Source organism: Triticum urartu, chromosome 1A (genome assembly GCF_056163025.1).
Source record: "Triticum urartu cultivar PI428250 chromosome 1A, HENAU_Tu73, whole genome shotgun sequence".
NCBI lineage: Eukaryota > Viridiplantae > Streptophyta > Magnoliopsida > Poales > Poaceae > Triticum > Triticum urartu.
The window spans coordinates 288,629,624-288,651,461 of record NC_141873.1 but is presented as its reverse complement, the minus strand read 5'-3'; the positions used below and the strand labels follow the sequence as shown (position 1 = coordinate 288,651,461).

The following is a 21,838-nucleotide window of genomic DNA, read 5'->3' as shown; positions in this document are numbered from 1 at the left end:
ATTTTCATTATCTCTCACGTCTCTACCGTTCTCTGGTATCACTAGGTACCTAAGCTTTCTTTTTCACCGCCACACACACTCTCACTCGTCTTTCACTTTGCCTTTATCTCTATAGGGTTCTCTCACACACCCTATATCTCGCTAGATATTACTCATACCACTAAAGTTACTCTCTCCCACAGACACAACATTTGTTGCGGTCTCCTTTCCGTCTCCATCCCAGTTATAAAACTGACATTATTCATTTGTTTACCGATCAGACAAACCCCCCTATCTCTCTCTCTCACACACACAAGTCCTACTTCCACTACCCTTCCCGACTACCGTCTCTCTCACACACACAAAACTCTTGCTTTCACACCCCGACTCGTATTTCTCTCACAAACATTGATCGACTAGCCTCCAGATAGGTTTATACACCCGCACACTCGTGCTTCCACTATCTCGTACCTATGTAGATTTTTCGTTCCTTCTTGAGACACGCCCTCTCAATCATGCACACACACACTATTGCCTCATTTTAAGATGATACCTCTCGCACACACACTCTTTGTGTCTTTGTCACACGCGCACTCCGTCCTCCTCCTCTCTCCCTCTCTCTCTTTCACATAGCACACACACATGGGCTTTTTGCAACAACTAGCAAGATACCCATGCGTTGCACGGAACATCAAGATGAATTTGTATGAGTAGTTTATCTTGTGGGAGAAAAGGATGAACGAGGGAAGGCCTTATTTGCAAATGTGGAGAGGGGTGTGGGTATCTTTTTGCAAACTTTCCATAGTTTCCTTCCTATCCGTCAGATATAAATCAGACGTCCTATGCTGCAGGATGGCAGGCACACCATCATCACCAACTCTGTTTTTTATAAGAGTAGAAATTAGAGATATACCACTTCTCGAATCTTGAAACCAACCACATTCCTCCCTTATCTCATCAAAACCGACAAAGGAATATATTTTGAGTGAAACATATCATATTTTTAGTGATATACATATTTCAAAACTAGACTCTTTTTTCTATCAAAACGGTCAATATGTATTAATCTACTTTGATCGTGTGGCAAGACATTTGCGCATTGATAGTTATTACTACTGTATAATTTTTTGGATACCAGACAAACGACGGAGTACATATACGAAGAGAAGAGGCGCACACACACAGTCGGCCTCTCCTGTCTCGCACACATGAGAGTTATGTGAAGGCACCGTAAACAAATAAACCCTAAAACCCTAGGTGCACGATTTCTGCATGCGCGGGTACCGGGTATGTGGTGGAGCGCACCTTTGTAGGAATAGTCAGCTCATGTGATAATTTGATCCATAGGATTGATGGTCGGGATCACAGGCGAACGACCTGGAGGTGGTGCCTTGCCAGTCGCCACTGATCGAGTAGCCATGTTTAAAATATCATTTTTTTAGCGGGGTAAGAGTTCCGATTTTCAATAGTACTAAGTAGTTTTTAGAACGACTAGTATGGAGCGAAAATGGAATTCATAACTACTACCTCCGTCCTGGTTTACTAGCCCCCACCGTATTTTGAGTCAAAGTTTGTCCATGAATTTTACTTGTAAAATGTGAATGGAAAATGAAAAAGGACTAGAGGGAGTGATTGCCCTGACACGGATGCGACCTCTCATAGCGCAGGCATTGAACCGGCGCACCGGCCTGACACGGATGCGACCTCTCATAGCGCAGGCATTGAACCGGCGCACCGGCCTAGAGGGCCCCACTCGCTACATGCCAACCTGAACACGCCTCCTCCTGCATGCAACCGGCTTCATACTACCCCGCCTGTCTCCATTGAATCCGCGCGTGTGCCGGAAACACGTCCTTCCGCGAGCCGGCTGGCATTTTAGAACACAATGTCGGCTGCCTCCTCTCGTCCGCTCGCTATTTAAACGAGTCCATATGCCCGGCAAGAACTGCACCACACCGCTGCTCCCCGTATCCTCCTTGCACAATTTTCTCCACACTCTCCATAGCATCCAGACGAGTTCTCCGGCATAAAAGTCGGCTGGGTGCCCCGACAGGAAATGCAACTCAATACCCCACCTCCCTCCCTGCCCCAGGCCGTCAGTACCACGGGCGAGGCTACAAGCAGGCAAGTGGAGGAGCAAGCCGCCGCTCCAAGATGGCCCCTGGTGCATCAACTCGACGCTCCAAGCCTACTCACAGAGGAGTGGCCAGTTGCTGCACGCCGGCACACGGGGGACCACGGCATCGAGTGCACCGTGGTTGGCCGCGCCATTCAACGCAAACGTTGGTGGAACCGCAGAATGCTGGCGGAGGTGGCCAACATGTTTGCGGCCACCGCCGACACCGAGGAATAGTAAATCACGGGAGCCGCCGCTGCTCTGAACCCATGAATGCTACGACCACCGCGTCGCCGGCATAGACACCCGGTGTGTTGCCCGGTTTGGCTCAAAACATCATGGACCCCAGCCGCGGCCAGCATTAGAAATTATACCTACTTCCAGAAGTTATTTGCGATTAGTCAAAAATGACCAAAATATAATTAATTACGCATGGTCTTGACTTGTTGTGCTCGCACTGGTAGTAGGAACTAGAGGTTTTTCTTTATTTATAACTATCCTCACATTTTTTGGCTTTAAAGCGAATCATGGTTGTGGACATTATCTATGAATGTGCAGATATCTGTGAACATGAGTTTGATGTGGAAGTTGAACTTGGAATATTGGGCTTGCGCGTGAACTATACCATGTCCAATGCTTCGTCTGTTATTGTTTGGAAAGTAATTGCTGTTATTACATGACCTGAAAAATATTATTTTGTGCCACATCAGTAGATGCACGGACATCACAACAGGCATGCCGACCGGATAAACATTTGAACCTAGCTATTATGAAGGAAAATTTGTATTGACAACAGTTTTAGATAGCAGGAGACACTTAGCCTACTCTGCCTATGCTAGCTTCTTTCTGGCTTCTTCCATCTCTTCTTTGGCTTGGGTGAAGAGAGCATCTGATTACTCTTTTCACTTCTTCAGGAACTCAGCTACATTCTCAAGGGTTGTTGCACGCTGTCTTTCAGCCTTTACTAGAGCCACGAGGACACAAACAGTTGACGACTCCACCTGGCTTGTGTGTAATCCAGCATCATGTGGGAATTTGCACCTTGTGTCTAATCCAGTATCATTAGTGAACGGGCACCTTGTGTGTAATCCAGCCTCATTTTGGAAACATGATCTCGAGGTTGACCATACTTCCCTCCTCGCAGAACTGCATCCTGACATGAAGTTACTTCTTTTTTCGATCAATACTCAGAGCAACCCAGATCCATTTAGTTGAAGCCAGATAAGCAGGACACAGAGAAGTGAATTCAAAAGGAAAAATATCAAAACAGACTCCAAGGTAAGAACACCCACTTCCTACATCAAGCTAAAAATGAAAGCATTAGGACGATTAATACTCTTCTTATTACACATCGAAGAACATGAGGCTAAGAGAAACAAAAACTAAAACATATACACATCGAAGAAAACGAGGCTAAACGAAAGTAATTGAAAGGGTGTTACTTACCAAAGCTCATTTACAGGTTCGGTGGAGCTCCTCTTTAACTTGCCACGCTCCTTGAAGATGTCCCTAATATCCAGTGTTTGGTCTTCATTGCTCCTCTGCATGTTTGCACTCATGGTTTTAAAATCTCAACATGATCTCCTCTTTAACTCACACATCTTATGGGCAACATTAAAGCACTCATCTACCATGTGAGATATAAGGATGAACGAGGGAAGGCCTTATTTGCAAATGTGGAGAGGGGTGTGGGTATCTTTTTGCAAAATTGCCATAGTTTCCTTCCTATCCGTCAGATATAAATTGGACGACCATATTGCAGGATGGCAGGCACACCATCATCACCAACTCTGTTTTTATAAGAGTAGAGATAAATATAAATATAAAATAAATATAAGAGTAGAGAAGAGAGTAGAGATAGCAGGGACGTCGAGAAAAGATCGCGCACGGGGTAAAAAGCGATGGGCGCGCGACGTAAGACGCACATTATAAAATACAACTCCCTCCCACCGCTTTCTCCCCGCTCTATGCCTCGCCACCGCTCTCTCCCTGCTCTTTCTCACCTCGCGGTCACCGCGCCACCATGCCTCCGCGTCATCGGGAAACTTGGGGATACCATGGCGTTCGTGCGCACCGCTCCGGCGGCTTCTCCGCCGAGATCCGGTTCCACGGGATATGCCTTGGCCTCGGCACTTTCGACACCGCCCACAAGGCCGCACGTGCATACGATGCAGCGGTGTGGCGCCTCCGGTGGCCTCATAGAACATTGAACTTCCCCAATGTGCCGACGCGGGAGCGGGCGCAGGAGCTCGCGCCTCCGCCGCGGCTTATCACCGACGAGGATAGCCGTGACAACTAGAGGCGGGAGCACCGTCTTGGCATCGCCGAGATGGACGAGGAAGCCATGGCACTGTGGCGTCAATGCTTCCTGCAGGACATCGTCAACGAGCGTGAGTTCTGCGCACAAAGGAGGGCGGAGAGGGAGAAGAGCAGTGGGGAGCGAGCCGCCTATCGCGAGGACAAGCGTACGCGGAAAGCGGCCACTCAATTCAACATGAAGCTAGGAGCGGCATCGCCCTGGGACTCCAACGACGATCGGTATCTTGACGCCTACATTGAGACGTTGGAGGAGGACATCACCGAGGAGGAACTGAACGACGAGGAGTAGTTGAACTATCTATTTTTATCTATCTATGCTATATCTATGCTGAGAACTATGTATGTCTCTACTCTCTACTCTCCATCTCTACTTCTCTATCTCTACTCTCTACTCTTATACTCTTAAAAAATAGAGTTGGTGATGATGGTGTGCCTGCCATCCTGCAATATAGGCCGTCTGATTTATATCTGACGGATAGGAAGGAAACTATGGTAGTTTTGCAAAAAGATACCCACACCCCTCTCCACATTTGCAAACATGGCCTTCCCTCAGTCATCCTTTTCTCCCACAAGATAAAATACTCATACAAATGCATCATGATGTTTCATGCAACGCATGGGCATCTTTCTAGTTCTAAAAACCTTTCCATCATTTGCCACACTACTGGTTGCAGATGAAGAACCTACCCAAGCACAGCGCGACACGGGAGCAATGGAGGCTATAACCAATTACTTTTACGGGAACAATAACAACCAGGAAATTTGAAGGGTAGGTATGAACAAAAATGGAACTGCACATGTACTGCTAAGAGATTCAATACACACATTACCAATCGAGGAGGAGTACGATGGTCGCGGCGGCTGTCGGTGTCAAAACCGGCGATCTCAGGTAGGGGGGCCCGAACTGTGCGTCTAGGATCGATGGTAATAGGAGATGGGGGACACGATGTTTACCCAGGTTCGGGCCCTCTCTATGGAGGTAATACCCTACCTCCTACTTGATTGATCTTGATGAATATGAGTATGACAAGAGTTGATCTACCACGAGATCGTAATGGCTAAACCCTAGAAATCTAGCCTATGAATATGGTAATGAGTATATGTGGTGTCCTTTCCGGACTATCCCCTTGGGTTTATATAGACACTGAGGGGATCTAGGGTTTACATGGAGTCGGTTACATCAGAGGAATCTTCGGTCGCCAAGCTTGCCTTCCACACCAAGTAGAGTCCAATCCGGACACGATGCAGTCTTCGGCCTTCATGCCTTCGCAGCCCATCCGTCCGGCCCATGGATAACAGGCCGGACGCCCGAGGACCCCTTAGTCCAGGACTCCCTCAGTAGCCCCCGAACCAGTCTTCAATAGCGAGGTGCTCGGCACACACATTGTCCTCGGCATTGCAAGGCGGGTTCCCCCTTCACTGATCCCCAAGCAATCTATTTGACCATTGATCCAATGTTGCCTCCTTGGCTTCTACGTGTTTGAATAATCTTCGTCCTCCACGTGTTGAGTGAATGTGGAAAGTCAGGGCATTTTTGCGAATAACACCCCATCCATGTGAGTAAGAGCACCTATTTAAAGAGATTGGATCCCAGATCCATTCAGTGCTACATAGAAGAAATCCCCAAAAATTGCTTAGGAGAAACCATTCCAGCATGGCTAGTGTTCCCAGCTCCTCCGCTCGTCCCGGCCCAGAGAAAGGCGAGTGGGAGAGGTGTTCCGTGTCTCATAGCTGATTGACGAAGTTGCAAACACAGGGATTCCTTCCCCATGCAGATCTAGTCCCTATTCGAACGGGGCTAGCTTTCTTCAATGAGGGGACTCAGGCAGAGGTCTTCCCCAATCCTGGAATACTACGGCCTCCAGCTGCACAACTTCACTCCGGCCTCTATCCTGCAGATTGCGGGTTATGTCGCTTTATGAAAACTTTTCCTGGGCGTCGAGGATCATTTCGAGTTGTGGAGGAAGTTGTCTGTCTCATCCCGCGCAATCACGAAGGGTCAATATTTGAAGTGGGCGGAGCCGAAATATGGCGTGTCGCCGATACCAGATATCCATCCGGTACACCAAGGAAGGCACCTGATGAATGGCCCTCCGAATGGTTTTATATAGAGGATGTTGCACTCCCTGACCCGATTCGAAAGGGTCTTCCTGAATTTGCGCGTGTCCCGCTGAATAAACGCCACAGTTGGTGTCCCTGGAGTCTTGAAGAGGAAGACGGCGCAGAGGTTCGTCAGCTGATGAGCAGGATAAAAGAGCTCACCCAGTCCGGACTCACAGTAATCGAGGTTATTGCGATTTCCATAGCGCGAGGGGTTCAGCCGCTCCAATACATAGGGCTTCCCATGTGGCAATACAATGGGGAGGACGACGCCTCTCACTGCGGCCGGAAAGGTCCGGATACCCCTGCCGCTTTGGCTAAGATATTAGTCGAACTGTTCAAAGGGGAGGAAAAGGAATTTCTCTGCATCAAATGTAGAGACGGGTACTCTATGTATAACCCTCGCAGCTGGGTAAGGCCTGACTCCTCCTGCTTTACTTCTTCCATCTCCGAATTGCCTTTGATAAACTTCTAGTCTGTTTGCTTATGACAGCATTGGCGAAAGGTCACCGAGGGATTTCATAGTCCCACCCACAGCCAGAGGACCACAACCGGGAGCTCGATCCCGGGTTCGAAGAGGATCCGGATATATTTGTGGTGCTTGCGGAGGGGGTGTTTTACCAGATGAGCTACGATGGCACAGAAGTGGCCATCATCGCCGACTACCCCGATCTTCTTCCAGCTTCACACGCAAGTGATCTGAACACACCTTATTCAAAAGAGATCTCTCCTTCCTTCTTACCCACCGCACTGTCTTGTGCTCAAAAGGGGAAGGGTTCGGCGCGCCGTACTACTCCAAGGGTACCTCCGAAGAGAGTGTCCCCCACTCTGGGCGAGCCTTCCAAGAGGAAAGCAAATGAAGATACGGCCGTGCCCTCATCGAAGAGATATGAATTCGCCAACCTGCACCCGAGCAGTCACGTCCAACCGTGACCTTCATGTTATTCATGTGTCAGGAGAAAGATGCGCCAGACCGTATCCGGAGGCTCGAGCGGCCGTACTTCCCACAACCAAGATTCAAATCCTGCCATGAAGACAGGGGCCAACGCGGAGGCGGAGCCGGACTGTCCTCCGGCCGAGGACTCGGATGATGTATCCGTCACCAACTCGGAAGTGGAGAGTGCGATGAATCATCGGCGCCGCCTGGCCATTTTACAAGACCCTGGCTTTTTAGAAGAGTCGTTTAACGCCTTCAACTCGGCGGATGCGTACATCTGAGCTGCTCGAGATGGGATTAACAGGGCCACAAAGCAACATTCGAAAGATGTGCAGGTAAATTTATTTTGTCTGACTATGATAACCATATGCCAGTAGCCCCCGAGACTTAAAGGAGTTGAAACAACTGATTTAAGGATCAATTTATGACCAGGTGCTTTCGGAGAAGAACACCCAGCTAGCTCAGGAGCTGGAAAAGTGTCAGCACCGACTGCTTGCTACCAATGCCGAACTGGAGAAATACAAGGCATCTCCCGGTAATGTTTCCTTCTATCAAAAATTCATAAAGATACACCAATAGTGCGAATGAGGGTGCTAATCTTCGTGTTCGGCCATTAGACCAAGCGCAAGAGCACCTGGACACCGCTCGAAGCGAAGAACGTGGAGCCAAAAAGCTACTAGCAGCGGGTGAGCGTGTATTGACAAAAGTCGTTCAAGAGAAAAAGAAACTCCTGGACTCGAACTCCAAACTGGGTGAAGAATTGAAAGATGTGCGAGCTCAGCTAGCTGACTCCATGAAGGAGAACAAGAAGCTGCGAGGCGGCATATTCAGTATGTGGCCACGTTTGTTTTATAACAGTTTTGGAGCTAACGGTAGCTGACACAGCTCTAATTGCAGGCGTTTTGACGAACCACCCCGAAGAGGAGGTGTCCGAATCATCAAGTGATCTTCTGCAAGGGCTATTGCAGTTGCACGAGAAAGATTGGCAGGCGATGCGGAGTGTAGCCAAGGATTTATGGCCATCCGACCCCCCTCCAGGAAGCATGGAGCAGCTGGTAGAGGTGTTCAAGGGAGCGCGACGGCGTATCCAGCTATGGAAGATATCGGCATGCTGAGAGGGTGCACGAGAGGCCTGGGCCATGCTGAAGATGCGATATACCAAGCTGGATCCTAATCAGATGGCTTGTGTCGGACCGGTAGGGTCTAATGGGGAAGAAACTCCTGTTAGTTTAGTATATGACCAAGTAGAGGTGGCCGCCAAATATTCCCAATAGGATTGTAAGTTAGACTGCCTGTTGGAAGGTGTAGAAGAGGAGATTTTTGAGTCCAAGTGACTGTGTACTTTCCTCATCTAGCTGAATTGTATATCATTTGTCATGGCAAACCTTTTCGATTCAACCTCCGGTCCCAAAGGTGCGGAGTGTTTACGATTACCGTCGCAGCGGAATAGGCCGGGGTATGCCTGGAAAACTAGGCGTAGAGGTCATAGTTACTTGAACAGACAAGTTGTATCCGGCTAGCTATGTTATATTACATTGATATCATAAGAAACGTCTCCCAGAGAGAATAGTTCCGTTACGGGTTCCTTTCCCTGGGTGTGCATGCATTTAGTGCGCATGCCCGAATTGTGATGTGAGCACCACAGTTTGTATAACTTCTGGGGGTGCATAATGGAGTGAGCTTTAGAAAACATCTTTAATTCGCCGACCGAATATTCCCTTAAGAACGCTAGCTTTCAGCTTCACCCAGTCTGAGGTACACATCTGGATGAGCCGGTGGTAACAATCGCAGAGGTGCTCCCTTTATGCCCTAGCCGAACTAACGGGAATGTAGGGCATAAGCACATGAGCCAGGCAACCCAGCTTGGCTAAAACTTAAGTCATATCGATGCATATAATGGCAAAGAAAAGGTACATATGGAAAAACTCATATGTGAGGAGCTTGATGCTCAAGGAATGACAAGAACTTCTGTCCGAGAAGCCCCCAGGTACAAGTGGCATACATTTTTAAAGATGTATGTGCTAATGGTGTGCGGTCTAGCCGCACCAAAGCTTTAAAGCAAGAAGGAAGAAAGTAGTTGGAAAAAGAGAAAAATAATAATGGAAACTATAGGGGAGGAGGAGACAAACAAGGGGTTTAGCGCTAGGCATAGAATCTCCGGAGTCTGGCCGCGTTCTAGGGGTTCGGCTCGAGGCGATTGTCTGATGCATCGCGAAGACGGTACGCTCCTCCGGTGAGAACTTCGTCAATTATGAAGGGACCCTCCCATTTGGGCTTGAGTTTGTCCTTTTTCTTCTTCGGGAGCAGTAGAACGAGTTCGCCAACATTGTAATTCTTGGCCCGTACTTATCTGCTTTGATATCTTCGAGCCTGTTGTTGGTAAACTGCTGAATGGGCTTTTGCGACATCACATTCCTCCTCCAGGGCATCTAGGCTGTCCTGCCGATCGAGCTCGGCTTCTCTCTCTTCATACGTACGCACTCTAGGTGAGTTTGAATAATATCGCAGGGCAATACGCCTCTGCACCATACACCATGAAGAAAGGTGTGTACCCAGTAGTACGGTTGGGCGTGGTCCGCAGCCCCAAGAGTACGAAGTCGAGCTCATCAACCCAGTGCTTGTCTGGTTCTTTCAAAGACCGCACTAGTCTGGGCTTGATGCCGCTCATAATAAGACCGTTGGCGCGTTCGACTTGACCGTTGGTTTGTGGGTGGTAGACGGAGGCGTAATCTAGTTTAATACCCAGATTAGTACACCAGGTTTTACCTTGTCGGCTATGAAATTGGAGCCGTTGTTAGTGATGATGTTGTGTGGGACACCATACCGGTGCACAACATTGGATATGAAGTCTATCACCGGGCCGAACTCAGCCGTTTTGACCGGTTTGGCCTCTATCCACTTAGTGAATTTGTCCACCATAACCAGCAGATATTTTTTCTTATGGCTTCCCCCTTTAAGGGGTCCAACCATGTTGAGTCCCCAGACCGCGAAAGGGCAAGTGATGGGGATTGTTTGTAGGGCAGTGGGGGGCATATGGCTTTGGTTGGCAAAGAGTTGGCATCCGACGCAATGTTGGACAAGGTCCTGTGCATCTGCTCGTTCCGTCGGCCAATAAAACCATGTACGGAAGGCCTTGCTAACAAGGGCCCGAGCTGCGGCGTGGTGACCGCCGAGTCTGGCATGAATTTCAGCCAGGAGCTGCCACCCCTCTTCCTCGGATATACATCGTTGAAGGACTCCGGTGGCACTTTTCTTGTAGAGCTCTCCATCATGAACCTTGTAGGCCTTTGAGCACCGGACAATGCAGCAAGCCTCATTCTGGTCCTCAGGAAGCTCCTTCCTATTGAGGTAGGCTAGGAAGGGTTCGGTCCATGGGGCAATGACTGCCATGATGAGATGCGCCGATGGTGTTATGTCGGTGTTTCCGGGATCTGGGGTTATGTTTCGGTCCGGACTAGTATTGCCGTTTTCCCCCTGCCACACCACGGATGGCTTAAAGAGCCTTTCCAGGAAGATATTAGGTGGGATGGGGTCGCGCTTAGCGCCAATACGAGCAAGAACATCCACCGCTTGATTACTTTCTCAAGCCACATGATGGAACTCAAGCCCCTCGAACTGGGCCAACATTTTTATGACTGCGTTACGATACGCTGCAATCTTCGGATCTTTAGTGTCGAAATCTCCGTTTATTTGAGATATTGCAAGGTTTGAGTCCCCGCGCACTTCTAGGCGTTGTATGCCCATGGAGACAGCCATCCGGAGACCATGCAATAAGGCCTCGTATTCGGCTACATTATTGGAGTCTGTGTATAGTATTTGGAGAACGTACTGGACGATGTCTCCGGTAGGGGACGTTAAAACGACACCCGCTCCTAACCCTGTCAGCATTTTGGAGCCGTCGAAGTGCATGACGCAATTGGAGTATGTGTCGTACTCTTTAGGGAGTTCGGCCTCTATCCATTCGGCGATGAAGTCGGCCAGTACTTGGGATTTGATAGCTCGACGTGGTTTATATGTAATGTCAAACGACAGGAGCTCGATGGCCCATTTGGCAATCCGGCCTATAGCATTGCGGTTGTTTATAATGTCGTTGAGTGGTACTTCGGAGGCCACCATGTTCGAACACTCCTGGAAGTAGTGGCGGAGCTTTCGGGATGCCATGAAGACCGCGTATGCTATTTTTTGATAATGAGGGTACCGGGATTTGCATGGTGCAAGGACAGTAGATACGTAGTATACTGGCTTCTAAAGAGGGAATTTATGTCCGTCCTGTTCTCGTTCAACGACGAGTACAACGCTCACCACCTAATGTGTTGCCGATATGTATAATAACATCGGTTCGCCGGCGTTTGGTGCGGCCAGGATTGTATTGCTCGCAAGAAGGGTTTTTATTTCTTCCAGTCCGGCTGTTGCCGCGTCCGTCCACTCGAATTGGTCAGTTCGCCATAGAAGGCGATAGAGTGGCAGTGCCTTTTCTCCTAATCTGGAGATAAAGCGGCTTAGATCTGCCACGCAACCTGCAAGTTTTTGAACTTGTTTAAGGTCTGTTGGCTTAGCCAATTGTGACAAAGATCGGATTTTGGCTGGGTTTGCTTCGATTCCCCTATTGGAGACAATGAAGCCCAACAGTTTTCCAGTGGGGACGCCGAAGACACACTTTTCCGGGTTGAGCTTGATGTCATACGCCCTGAGGTTGTTGAATGTAAGACGTAAGTCGTCTATTAGTATTTCCACGTGCCTGGTTTTGATGAAGACGTCATCAACGTAAGCTTCTACTGTTTTGCCAATCTGTTTCTCGAGGCATGTTTGAATCATGCGTTGATATGTGGCGCCGGCGTTCTTGAGCCCAAAGGGCATGGTATTGAAGTAGAATGGCCCGTATGGGGTAATAAATGCTGTTACAGCTTGATCGGATTCCTTCATTTTGATTTCATGGTATCCGGAGTATGCATCGAGGAAACACAGTGAGTCGTGTCCTACGCTGGCGTCAATGATTTGATCAATGCGGGGGAGGGGGAAGGGATCCTTAGGGCAGGCTTTGTTGAGGTATTTGAAATCAATGCACAGGCGTCAGGATTTATCTTTCTTTGGTACCATCACCAGGTTTGCCAGCCAGTCCGGATGTTTGATTTCTCTAATGAATCCGGCCTCGATGAATTTGGCCAGCTCCTCCCCCATGGCTTGTCGCTTGGGTTCGGAAAAGCGCCGCAGTGTTTGCTTAACCGGTTTAAACCCCTTTAATATATTGAGGCTATGTTTGGCCAGCTTGCGTGGGATCCCTGGCATATCCGAAGGATGCCAAGCAAATATGTCCCAGTTTTCGTGCAGGAATTCTCGCAGTGCGGCGTCAACTGTTGGGTTCAGTTGAGCTCCGATGGATGCTGTCTTCTTGGGGTCCGTTGGGTGGACCTGGAATTTGATTATTTCTTCTGCCGGTTTGAACAAGGTGGATTTGGAGCGTTTGTCGAGGATCACATCATCCCTGTCCACTGTGGAGCGTAGTGCGGTTAATTCTTCGACTGCGAGGGCTTTAGATAGTGCCTCCAGGGCCAGGGATGCGGTTTTGTTTTCAGCGCGGAGTGCTATGTTTGGATCACTGACGAGAGTGATTACTGTTTGGTCCGGGCATTTTGAGCTCCATATATCCGTAGTGAGGTATATCTTGGAAGCATGTAAAAGCATCCCGCCCCAACAGGGCGTGATATCCGCTGCTGAAAGGGACCACTTGGAAGGTTATTTCTTCGGACCGATGGTTCTCCGGCGATCCGTATACCACGTCAAGTGTGATTTTGCCCACGCACCGCGCCTCCCGACTAGGAATAATTCCCCGGAAAGTTGTTTAGTTTGTTTGATGCGGCTCCTGTCTATTTCCATTTTATGGAGTGTGTCCTCATAAATGAGATTTAGTCCGCTGCCGCCGTCCATGAGGACCTTGGTGAGTCGAAACCCATCCACGATGGGGCTGAGGACTAACGCGGCTGGTGCTCGTACTGTTCTGTACTTTGGTTCGTCACCGGCGTTGAATGTTATTGGCGTGTCGTTCCATGGGTTTATTATAGCAATTTGGCAGACTTTGTTGAGCTCGCAAAGTGCCCTTTTGCGCTTCTTATTTGAAGTGAATTTCTCGAAGACTGTTAATACTCTTGGGTCGTCGTCTTCTGGGGGGTGTTGTTCCGGGGCGTCCTTGATAGGGATGTCCTCGCCGCTCTTGGCTACTTGTCGTAGTATCCAACATGCTCTAAGGCTGTGGGTTGCCACGACATCTGTTGTTGTATGTATTTTGCATGGGCCATCGAGCCACCCTTCCAGAACGATGTCGTGCCATATAGCGGCTTTGTGTTTTCTGACTGTTGGACTGGGCGTGCCCCGAGGGTACACCCTTTTCGCCTGTAGGGGAAGTTGGGTTGGGGCTGGTGGTTCCCAGCGAGCTGCCCGAGTTTCCCAGGCGCTTTCCATCACGAAGTATTTTTGTACGATGGTTGCTAGTCAGCAAATTTTAGTATGCGGCGTTGGTTGATGGCGTTGAGGATTCCTTCGTCTGCATAGTTTTTGCAGAATGCTGATATTGCGTCCTCGTCACGACAATCTTTTACCTTGTCCTTGACAAGGAGGAATCTGGCCCAAAAGTGGTGGACCTTCTCCTGAGATTGTTGTTTTATGCTCATGAGAGCCTCTATGTCCAGGCGGGTGGGTGGAATTAAATCTGAACCCCGACCTAACCGGTTGTCCAGAGTCCGACGATGTTCTGAACTAGACAATCCGGGTTCCGGAATATCTTCTGATTGTTTGGAACCGCCGTCCGATGCTATGTGCGGAGGGCTGGTTGCGTCCTTTCGCGGGTGAGTATCCGGCTCTTCATGAACGGCGACCCGAACATAGTCCGTCTTCCATATAGAAGAAGATTCGCCGTCCTGCTCCAGGACTGCCGCGATCTGGTGGGTGACCGGTGGAGTTTCGGTTTCTCCCTGATCGGTTTTAGGACCGATCTGATCATAATTTGTGGTGATTCCCAAAGCGGCGATGCGATTTAGGAGCTCGTTTAAAGACGAAAACTCAACTAGATCCATCTGCCCGGAGTGCACGGAGTTGATGCGAAGGGGATTTTTGATGGCCCGAGAGGTCATCGTTGGCTCCACGGCCGAACGGGCGATCATAGTAAAGTCGCCCAGCCGGAGGGTTTGGCCCGAGGCCAAAACTACCCCTACGGTAATATTGTCTTGAATGACAAGACGAGCCATCGAGCCTTTCATCAACGGCACAGTGGAACTCTCAATGAAAGCATCAATGTCGGTGTCAAAACCGGCGGATCTCGGGTAGGGGGTCCCGAACTGTGCGTCTAGGATCGATGGTAACAGGAGACGGGGGACACGATGTTTACCCAGGTTCGGGCCTCTCTATGGAGGTAATACCCTACTCCTGCTTGATTGATCTTGATGAATATGAGTATTACAAGAGTTGATCTACCATGAGATCGTAATGGCTAAACCCTAGAAATCTAGCCTATGAATATGGTAATGAGTATATGTGGTGTCCTTTTCGGACTATCCCCTTCGGTTTATATAGACACCGAGGGGATCTAGGGTTTACATGGAGTCAGTTACATAAGAGGAATCTTCGGTCGCCAAGCTAGCCTTCCACGTCAAGTAGAGTCCAATACGGATACGGTGTAGTCTTCGGCCTTCATGTCTTCACAGCCCATCTGTCCGACCCATGGATAACAGGCCGGACGCCCGAGGACCCCTTAGTCCAGGACTCCCTCAGCAGCCTCTGTGCATCATGGTCGGCAACGGGAGTCAGTTCATTGTCCACGACGGTGGTGCTTCTACGCTTGGAGTCGGCTTCCGGGAAACAGATCTGAGACCATGGAATACGGTGCCGGGGAAGAGCCTCCATGTACGACGACGATGGTGGACCGACTCCAGTGCGGCGTACAACGTCGTCGATGAGGCAGATGCGTTGTGGCGGACGAGTGCGTCGATGTAGATGGGGAGGAGCACGAAGGCTGCGGTGCTATGGACAAGTCTATTATGCGGTGGGGATAGAAAATGGGGAGTATTCAGGTGTACTACTCTGGGTGTTGGAGTGGGGTTAGTTGGGTAGGGTGAACCTGAAGTTACCAAAACAGCCCCCTACAAAGCGTCATCCGTAGGCCTATTCCGAAGGGTATGATGGTTACTTCGCACTGCTCGAATCAAGGTCCCGGGAGATTTTCCTGCCGACCTCAAAATTTTGTGACACTGAACTCCCCTTGTGGCATGTTGGGTGATTGGGCTAAGCAACTAGCGAGTAGTAACTACTAGTACTCCCTCCGTTTTTATTAACTCTGCATATTAGGTTTGACCAAAGTCAAACTTCCTACAGTTTGACCAAGTTTATAGAAAATATAAACATTTACCATAACAAATATATATGATGTGAAAGTACATTCAATAATGAATCTAATGTTATTTATTTGTTATTGTATATGTTAATATTTTTTGTTATAAACTTTGTGAGAGTTTACAAAACTTGACTTTGACCAATGCTAATACGCGGACTTAAATAAGAACGGAGGGAGTACACATTTGTTTTCTTAGTTTGTAGTGAATTAATCATTTGTTGTAATCATGAAAGAAATATATTAGGCTAGTGACTTTGAATGTAATGGTTTATACAATTCAATAGTTAGAATCATTGTTGAATTCCAAGATGTATACGAGGTCTATAATACTTCACAATATGCTCAAACTCACATAATCCCAGTCAAATGAAAATCTAAATGCATTTCATAGTTATTACTTTGTAGGATCCAACAAAACCAACCATACCTCTACATGATCCATTATAAAAGCAACATTTTGAACACATCCCAATGTGTGAATGAAATGTGTAGAGAGATTTGGTGAAGATGGAGTAGATAGGGCGGGAAATATTGTATGTATGTGGGCAAGAGAATAGGAGGCACACCTAACAAGAGAGAGAGATAGAGAGAGAGAAAGAGAGATGGAGAGAGAAACAGAGAGGAAGAAGTTAGGTCTGTGAGAAAGATGGAGACATGTAATATACATGAGATGCGTGTGCATCCAGATTTTGTACACGTGGAAGGAGAAGAGACAACATGTTTGATGAGAGAGCTGAAAAAACATGGACGAGAGGGGAAGGATCTCGTGGGTTGAGTGATTGATAATTTGTGCGGGAAAGAGAGGGATTGGTAAGTTTGTGTGGGAGCGAGAGAGGGGGGGGGGGGTAAGTTAGCCGTCGTCACATCATCCAGCTTCCAAATGGCCCCGCATTCTCTAGTGCAGTGTGGTCACCGTCTTCGATCTCCTCGATGCCCTCTTTGAAGATTGAGGTGGTGTTCATGCTGGGGTGCAGAGAAGCACAAGCGATAGTGGTCGCCATATAAACTTGGATGGGGATGAATTGTGTGCTTGGGGGAGGGGTGTGTGTGCGGTGTGTGTGTGTGTGTGTCAGGTATTGAGAGAAATCAAACCTATGGAGAGAATGTGTGTGTATGTGATGGAAAGCTACATGCTAAATAGGGTTTCCACGAAGAGATTGTGTGTGCGAGATAGAGAGTGATGTGTGGGCCTTAAGGTGGGTAGGGGTCGGGTGAGGGTGTCAAAATGTGTGCGTTGATGCATGTGTTATATGCGATCGTGTGAGGGACGGACGAATCAAGAGAGATGGTTGTTATGTTACGGATGCTCCTCTCTCTCACACACACACACAAGTACAAATAGAAGATCGTTCTCTCATGTATACACAACGTATCGACATCTCTCTATGTATCACTCATGCATGATCATTTGCACATTCACACCTCTCTATGTCTCTATCACACGCACGCCGTCTCCACATTGCCCTTCTGCCACAACACACATATGGACACATACACACATTCTCTCTCAGTCACACACACAAAATCAGTATTAATAAACTAGGGTGCACCTAAAACATCCAAATGCAAATAAACACGAACTGAAGCTAAATTCAAATATATGGAAATATTGTAGCGTGAAGAACTTTTCCAGGAAAAAAGTTGAGTAATATTCGGGGATTGTTTTCACACACCCCAAAAGGTTCGATGGATGTCCTTAGAGCGCGACACAGTGACGCACCGTTCGATCGACCGTGCGGCCGCGGTGCACGCGCTTGCACAGGATTCCATATTGTTGTTGTGGTAACTAATATAAGCGCTGCCTCAGTCTCATGTTCATGTGTACTAGTACAGTGTCCTTTTAAGTTTGACCAACCCTATATAAAACTAAACTAAGCTACCATACGCGCACTCATCAATATGCCGCCGCTACCGTTGCTCATGCCGGTGCCCGCCTGCTTCAGCTAACCATTTCTCACCCATCACCGCAGTGTCCCCGCCATCCCTATGCCATGAAGCCGAAGGCTCGCCCGCTCGTGTCGTCTGCAGTCCCTCCTCGCGATGCCGCCGTGCTGCCAAGCACGCGAGCAGCTGGTGGAGCCGTGTCTATGCACACAACATACGAAGAGGAGGACGAGGACATGCTCCAGCACGCCGGCGAGGAGGATCTAGCATGTCATTGTCATCTCCGCTCGTGCGAAGGAGGCACGTGTGGTGGCTGTCGCGGTGGAAGCGGGTCGCGCCCGTGCTGAGCACGCAAACCGGGTGCGGACGCGGAATCTACCTTCGAGACCTTGAATGCCATGTGGATCCTGCTATATGAAGGAGCAATTTGGGTAAGTTGACTCTTGTGAGCCGTTGGATGCAACATGGATGGCCAGAAGGGCTTCTTCAACCTCCAAAATTGATGCACTGTTCATCTTCTCTCTCAGGCATCAAGCCGCCAGCCCGCCACACGCCTAATCGCCTGCCGCCGCCACCCCGCCCTCCCTTGAACCGCCTACCACCGCCATGCTACCCCACCCCTGCCATCCATTTAACCCCGGGCACGATCCATTTTTTCCGGCGAACTGCATTCCACACCCAACACTCATAAGATAGATCATGGGTACCCTGCACCCTAATATAGATACCGGGGTAGCTTCTCTGCCATCTTCTTCCTTCGCTCCATCGAACTTCTTTCACAAATTGATTGACCCAAATTATACTACTAGTACGTAGTATTAAGTACAGTAGGAACACGAAGATACGAGCAGTAGTACCAACTACAAGAAGTACAATAGTAAGACATACTAGTACTACTGTACGTACTAAAGAGTTGAAATAACGAGAAAGAACATAAACATAGTTCTACTGGGGGCTCAGCATAACACACCCCTGAAATAAAACTAAGCAACTAGTCCGCTTGACACTGCAGTAGAACCAGCATGAGCAATGACACTACCACCTTACGCCGAGTCCGAGTCCACGTCCTTGACTTTTTCCTCATCCCTCTTCCTCTTCCTCTTCGTCGACGCTTCTTTGCTTGAACCAGACACTTGGCTCTGCTTCTTCATCCAACCCTTGTATATATTTAAACAAAGGTAGGCATCCATTGTTGCGTACATGATGTGATCTTCATCTATTGTCTTTGACGCCCATGCATGATGAAACTCGTGGTGAGTTTTCTTAAGTTGACCATACGAAGGATCAATTATGGATGCAACCAGGGTCAACATTGAAGGCTGAGAGGAGGACACCAGGCTTGCCTTTTGGAGATTGAAGGGCTGGCCTACAGCGAGGCCTATCCGACCCAGGACTCTCTTGTAGTTCCTAAAGTCTACAGTAACTAATTTCGCTCTTTCGTCCTTGAGGAAGTTCTTAAAATCTTGGCACTCAAAGTCGGCATGGCATATGTGGTAGACCAAGCACACATTATGTACGCAAACCTGGATCAAGGCGGGCTTCTTCTTCTCCGCCTCCTTTAGAATCTTCTCACTTTCCAGCACTGTGGTGTACTCAACACCAAGCCCAACGACCCACTCATCCTTTGAACTTTTGAACATGCGTAGGAAGCGAGCAAGGCATGCTTCCACCGTCGCGGATCTACGTGTGCAGATGACGATGAACTCATCGCCGGTGATGGCTCTAACCTGATACTCAGCGGCGATCATGGAGATTTGGGAGGCCATGGATTTTGGAGGCGCGTTAGGATAAGTTGAACTGGTGTCACTCGTGCGCGTCGGTCCTAAACAAACGGTTTTTAACCCCTTTCCGCGACGGCATTTGGAACCGTCGCCAAGTGAGTGTGTGCGATAGCGTGTCCTTCACACATGACCCAGAAATCGTCGGGGGTAGGCCCTCCTGGGACCTAGGCTGGGGCCGTGTGCGATCGGGCGAGGCATCGAAACCCAATCATTTCCGTAGGTATGTACATCCCACACGGTAATCCGAGAAAATCATTTCCGTAGGTATGTACATCCCACATGGTGAATCCCAGAAAAAACATTTCCGTTCGTATGTATATCACACACAATCAATCCAAGGAATACGTTTCCCTTCTTATGTACATCCCACACAGTCAATCCAGGGAACACGTTTCCGTTCAGACGTACATCCCACATAGTTTTATGTGTAGGCTCGTGTGTGAAAGGTCTAACTATCACACACGGTTTGCCATGGTTAACTGTTTGCTTTTTCTGCTAGAACCGTTTGCAAAGGTCTATGACACATTTAGCAGGTTTATTAGTTTACAATTAATAATTCTAGTATTACACAAATTCACATTTCATATCAAACAGTTGTTTGCCAATTTCATACCAGACACATAAATATATTATAACATCATAGTACGGTAGCTACATGAAAACATCATAGTACAACATATAGCTAGTTCAACTTCATAAGCACAATATATTCATTTCCCTAATCGAGATCATCCGGGCTTGTCTTATCCACCTCTGCTTTCAGTTCAGTAAGAACCCGTTTTGCACGGGCCAACTGGGAAAGTGCCTCCTCATTTGCCAACACCAGCTTAGCAAAGTCTGATTTAAAAATCTGAGCTCATTCTCCACCTTCAACTTTCTATCCCGCATCTTGAAAGATGCTTCAGCATTGACAACACTTTCTCTAAGCCTATGTGTGTTCTCTTCCTCATACATGCTCCAGAGCTTCGCTAGGCACATCTTCAAAGACTGTGGCCACTCTTGATCAACCCACTCCAAGTAAGAACACTTCCGTTCATCCTATAATATGTAAAACTAGATCAGTAACAATTGTAGGGGAAATGGGTTTATAGCAGCATAGAAAATCACCAGTGCTTATTTTGAAAAACTGAAGAAACATGTTAATTATGACATATCTTCTCAAAAGATCAATGTGCAAATGAAATAATTGGTACTGAGAAAACAACCAAATTCTAGAACATCAGAAGATATAATTAACTACAATCATGCTACAAGTTCTTACTCATGTATAATAAATAACAAATTGAACATTTTATGAGGAAGGTAAATATAACTGCAACAGCATAGCGATAGTGTTTGGATGACAGCAAATTGATATTAACAGGTGTGTACATGCATAAATTTAGTAACATAGAACTAATAGCACTAAGGCCGTCCACTATGTATGCCAAAACTAGGGTAAAGACAATTGTTGCTACATCTCGCACCAGTGCCCTGCACTGGCGAGCCGATGCAGCGGAAAAAAATCAGGGATCCGGACTCCGGAGCACGTAGTTGCTCCGATGCCCAGTTCCTTCATGCCATAAAGATTTAGTATTTTACTGCTTGTCTGCTCAGATGTGTGGACCAAAGTTGGCTGAACAAACTGCTGAAGCGGTGCCAAATAATTTTCTAATGGCACCGCTGATGAGATGGCAACAATTTAAGATACTAGGTACAAACTGTGACACTCTCTTAGGATGCGTTTGGTTGAAGGTGTGGTATCAATGGGTTGGGACCGTGATAGTGTATGAATCACATCTAACAAATGATTTGTAACAACGAAAAAGGGTCTAACCTTCTCTGCACATGCCAGAAACTTCCTCCCACTGTCCACAAAATCAAATGCAACTAGCTTCACGCATGGAGATTGATGGTGACAACGAGCAGATAGATCTTCAGCCACCCCACTCCATTCATTGCCACTGATGGTCTTAGGGAGCTACAAGAGGAAGAAATGACTCAAATCGACCGCCGGGTAAAAATCCTTCATTCCAAGTCATAGCCCAAGAGAGAGGAGAGGCATACCCAAGTGGTGAACGAGTATTCTCCGGAGGAGGAACCGCTGGAGATGTCTTTGAAGAAGACCATGGCGCCCCCGACGGTAGGATGTGAGATGGCGAGAGCGAGGAAGCGGCTATAGCTTAGAAGGAAGGAAGGAGGAAATAGGGGAAATGTGACTTGTGGTCGGGGAGAAAGGGGGTGGGGAAGGGGGCGGGGGTAGATACTTTGGCCGTAGGCCAAAATTTTGGAAATGTGGAGGGAAACTTTGCGTGCGGTGCCGTCGGACTATTCACTTTGAACGATTGTGTGCATCGCAAACG

General features: G+C 48.1%; 1 pseudogene; it reads left to right on the top strand.

Annotated features, from left to right (window-relative positions):
* The first annotated feature begins 4,118 nt into the window (after window positions 1-4,118).
* On the top strand, window positions 4,119-4,703 carry LOC147990903 (uncharacterized; annotated as a pseudogene).
* Window positions 4,704-21,838: the final 17,135 nt, after the last annotated feature.